The sequence below is a fragment of the Dendropsophus ebraccatus genome, chromosome 5, assembly GCF_027789765.1.
Source record: "Dendropsophus ebraccatus isolate aDenEbr1 chromosome 5, aDenEbr1.pat, whole genome shotgun sequence".
NCBI classification, from domain to species: Eukaryota; Metazoa; Chordata; class Amphibia; order Anura; family Hylidae; genus Dendropsophus; species Dendropsophus ebraccatus.
The window spans coordinates 147,518,988-147,523,995 of NC_091458.1; the positions used below are offsets into that span (position 1 = coordinate 147,518,988).

Genomic DNA, 5,008 nt, shown 5'->3' on the forward strand with positions numbered 1-5,008 from the left:
GTGTGTGTGTGTTTATATATATATATATATATATATATATATTATATATATATATATAGTATATGGCCCCCTCTGTGTATTCCCCTTATAGATGACCCCTCTGTGTAGTCCACTATAGTAGATGCCCCCCTCTGTGCATGCCCTATTGAATACACCCCCCCCCCCAGTGTAGTTCCCCTTATAGATGGCCCCTCTGTGTAGTTTCCCTTTTAGATGCCTCCTCTGTGTTGTCCTCCTTATAGTTTGCCCCCTTAAAGATGACCCCCATGTTGTCCCCCTTAGAAAAGGCCCCCCTTGTGTTATCTATCCCCCCCATAAAGATAGCCCCCTTGTGTTGCCCATCCCCATATAGATATCCCCCAGTGTTGTCCATCCCTCTATAAGTAGCTCCCCAGTGTTGTTCATCCCCCTTTAGGTAGCCCCCAGTGTTGTCCATCCCCCTTTAGGTAGCCCCCAGTTTTGTGCATCCCCCTATAGGTAACCCCCAGTTTTGTGCATCCCCCTATAGGCAGCCCCAGTGTTGTCCATCCCCCTATAGGCAGCCCCAGTGTTGTGCATTCCTCTATAGGTAGCCCCCAGTTTTGTGCTTCCCCTATGGGTAGCCCCCAGTTTTGTGCATCCCCCTATAGGCAGCCCCCAGTCTTGTGCATCCCCCTATGGGTAGCCCCCAGTGTTGTCCATCCCCCTATATATAGCCCCCAGTTTTGTGCATCCCCCTATAGGTAGCCCCCAGTTTTGTCCATCCCCTATAGGCAGCCCCAGTGTTGTGCATCCCCCTATAGGTAGCCCCCAGTTTTGTGAATCCCCCTATAGGCAGCTCCCAGTCTTGTGCATCCCTAGCCTCATATAGCCCCCAGTGTTGTTCCTCCCCCATATAGCCCCCAGTGTTGTTCCTCCCCCATATAGCCCCAGTGTTTTTCCTCCCCCATATAGCCCCCAGTGTTGTTCATCCCCTATATTACTTCCAGTGTTGTTCCTCCCTCATATAGACCCTAGTGTTATACCTCCCCCATATCACCCCCAGTGTTGTTCCTCCCCCATATAGCCCCCAGTGCTATACTTCCCCCATATAGCAGTGTTGTCCCCCCCTATATCGCCCCCAGTGTTGTTCTTCCCCCATATAGCCCCTAGTTTTGTTGTTCCTCCCCCATATAGCCCCCGATGTTCCCCTCTGATAAAAAGCAAAAAACAAAACAGAACTCACCTAACCACACGCTACCCCGACGGTCGCTGGTCTCTTCTGGATGAGCAGCTCCCTGTTCGAGTCCCACGCAGCACCGTCACTGAGCTCAGTGTGCGCGGCGGCTGGGGCTTCCGCTACAGGGAGTAACGCGCTCTCTGTACCGGAAGTCCCAGCCGCCGCGCACACTGAGCTCAGTGATGGCGCTGCATGGGACTCGAACAGGGAGCTGCTCATCGGGCGGGGGCCGGGCCAACACTCTTGTGATCGCAAGCAAAACGCTGCTTGTGATCACAAGAGTGATTGACAGGGCGGGAAGCCTATGGCTTCTTGCACTGTCAATCAAAACACTGAACACCCGGGAGGCCACTGGGTACTGCAGACGGTCAGCTCCGGGGGCCAAGGCCTCGGGCCCCAGGATGCTAGGGGCCCCGTAGCCGCCGCTCCGGCGGTAGTTCCGCCAGTGAACAAAAGGCTTACGTTTTGCCCATTCTCCCAAACCGGCCTCCCCCTCCAATGTACCAATGTTTAGCAATGACACTACAAATACGGGGGGACTCAGGAGCATCACTGATTGGTCCTCAGTGACAGCTCTGAGCCCAGCCGGGATCCCTTCAGCCTGCAGCACTACGTAAATTTGTGATTACTACGGAACTTGCGTAGTGTGAACATAGCCTTAATCTGTACATGAGTATATTCATATGTAAAACCCTTCAAAATATTCCTTATATTATTATTATTATTAATAATAATTATCTAAATCCTGTTCATTGTACCTATTCTGAAGCCGAGAGACAGCGTTTGCTCTGATCATGGTCAATATAGTAAAAGAAATGCAGACAAAACGAAGCAACACCAAAATAAATTCAAATTCTTTATTTTTTTTAAATATGCAACATTGTAATGAAATATTACCGGCCCTTTAATGAATAGCTGATCCGGTGACTCTCAGGTCAGGTCTGGTGGAGACCACAGAACGTGCCGCAGATCATTCCCTCCTCTATTATCCTGGTCTGAGAGTCACCGGACCAAAGATCCAGAGGAAGGCGAAGAAACCCCCCGGAGACTTCTACCTCAGGGGGGAAAAAAATTCCTTCCTGACCCCACAAGTGGCGATCGGATCTGATCTCCCTGGATCACGACTAGCCTGCTGCATATTGCTGTATAGAGTATATAGGATCAGGACCCTGTAAGGAAAGAAAGACAGAGACAGTAATGCTGCACAGTATGTTGTCCCTATAGAAATAATAATAATAATTATTACATATATATCCATCACATATACAATACATATACATATACAATGTCCTGCTCCTAGGAGCTTACAATCTATATGGATCAGGAGACCTGCTCTTAAGAGCTTACAGGCTTATATATAATACATGACTACATGTCTGCCCCGAAGAGCTTACAATCTAATGTACACTACAATACCCCACTCCTAAGAGCTTGCATTGCAATGTACGGTACAGATGTCGCCAGTGTTAACATGAACACCACAAAGCATTTCATGGTAACACAAGCTACATGTGTAGAGGCCCTGCTCCCCGAAGGAGCTTACAATCTAATATACAACCTACCACACAGCAGACATACAACAGAGAGGGGGCTGTCTGCATAAGAACAGCCATTTTAAAAGGGTTTTCCAGGGAATGATGGCCAATGCTGTGCATAGACTTTAACTCAACTTTCCTTGGAAAACCCCTTTAAGGCCAGGTTCACACATGAGCCCAGATGGGGTGTTTACTAAAATATATTTAGCTCCATGTGTGAACGAGGCCTCAGCGATGAGCTCCCTACCTGGCCGTGTCTTGTTCAAGCTGCCAACCTGTAAATAACAGCAGAAGCCTCAGCTACAGCTGTATACTCCGCACCATGTGTGACATCATCAGCCTTGTCTTTGTGATGTCATCATAACTGCTGCTGTTGTTTATGTATCCGCTTACAATCAGTGATAAGTGCTCAGCTGTGATTGGTTGCTATGTGAGCGGTGATTGGTTGCTATAGGCAACAAAGGACGGTTCTACCGTAAGACCGTGCAATAAATCTGCCCCTAAGTGATTGATTCCATCCAAAGGAAACAACTTCACCGTGGTTGTCTTCATAAACTTTTATTGCTTCATATAAAAAAAACGGACACAGTGCGGACATAGGGGGAGATTTATCAAACATGGTATAAAGTGAAACTGGCTCAGTTGCCCCTAGCAACCAATGAGATTCTGCCTTTCATTTTCCAAAGAGTCTGTGAGGAATGAAAGGTGGAATCTGATTGGTTGCTAGGGGCAACTGAGCCAGTTCCACTTTACACCGTATTTGGTAAATCCCCCCATAGTGGTAACAGACCCAAGACAGAGTGGTGACAGACTGTCTGACATGCACAGAGCTTTCACGCACCTGCCCTTTCATCCACGTCAACGCGCTATTCAAATAACTAACAAAGCGGTGACGCGCTACACATGTGAAACATAATAAAGGGGTTATCCAGCGCTTCAAAAACATGGCCACTTTTCCCCCACTCTTGTCCTCAGTTCAGGTGCGGTTTGCAATTAAGCTCCATTCACTTCATTGGAATTGAGTTTCAAATCCTGCACCCAAACTGGAGACAAGAGTGGTGCAAAAGCGGCCATGTTTTTGTAGTGCTGGATTACCCCTTTTAGAAAGAAAGCTCCGCAGCGATGTGCAACATAGTGGAGGGTGCACATGACTAGGGGAGATGACAAGCACGTGCCAGGATCGTGCAAAGGGGATGAGTGGGGAGGGGGCTGCTGGTAATTGGTGGAAAGAGGGAGAAAGGGGTGGGGGGAAGGCGAGGTATATTTGGGGAGGGAGGAGCAGAACGGTCAGACCTAGCGGAGCTACACAGAGAAAAGTTCCCGCCCGCCCTTAGTGTTTGGGGGGGGTACGGTTTGTCACGGCGGCTGGAGTGGGTAGGGGAATTGGAGGTGACCCGGTTAAAATTGGAGACTCATAGTTAATGTTAATATTAGTTAAAATTGGAGAACATGGTTTTGGAATGCTGGGGCGGTACCCAGCTGGTGTGGGAGATCCTGTGGCCAGTGCCACAGGGGAGTGCATGGCTTCAACAGGTGGTGTCCTCAGGTTAGGTGCCTGCGACTGAGGGCAAGTTGAAGACCTTGGTGGATAACGGAAAGGGGGAAAAAGAGCAGGGGGGTCCTTCCAATTCTCCTCTCACTGGGTTGGATTATCTCAGGGGGGTGTTGTTTCCAATGTTATTAACCACGTTGGTTATTGTTATTTATATTTTATAAGAGAAGGAATTTTCATACCTGGTGGATATTTTATTGTTAATAAAATTGGGCCGCTGTGGCCTTTGCACCACAACTATGTGTCGTCTCTTCAATGGGTGAAAGGGGTGGTGTATGGCCTAGCGCAGGTAAGCTATCCCTTAAGTCATGATTACACACATAAAATATATACAATTAAAAACCAAGTTGTACAACAGGTAAGTATATATTATTATAGGAGGAAGCTATGATCAACCCTATCATTCAGGCCCCCAGGACACTCAGCTTCCATACCGATTATTCATAGTAGCTCGGCTTTCGGCAGAGCCCTGTGTCTATCTTGCCCTTTCAATGGCAGCATATCTAAGAACTGAGGCATCACCTCTGTGACTATCCCTAAGATGCTCAATAAATCGGGATGCTCCTATTCCCGTCTTGATAGAATAGACATGTTACCTAAAACAGGTACATAGGGATCTCTTGGTCTTCCCTATGTAAAAGCGACCATAGCAAGTCTTACAAAATAACAAAGTCTTTGATACTTACATTAAAGGGGTTATCCAGCGCTACAAAAACATGGCCA

The 5,008-nt window shown here is 47.8% G+C and overlaps 1 long non-coding RNA gene across 1 annotated transcript in view; it reads right to left on the minus strand.

The window, feature by feature from the left end:
* Positions 1 to 2,041: 2,041 nt before the first annotated feature.
* Positions 2,042 to 5,008, minus strand: part of LOC138793187 (uncharacterized) — a 15,739-nt gene continuing 12,772 nt past the window's right edge. Inside the window, exon 3 of the long non-coding RNA XR_011363227.1 lies at positions 2,042 to 3,008. This is a non-coding gene — a long non-coding RNA (uncharacterized lncRNA). The remainder of the gene's footprint in view (positions 3,009 to 5,008) is intronic.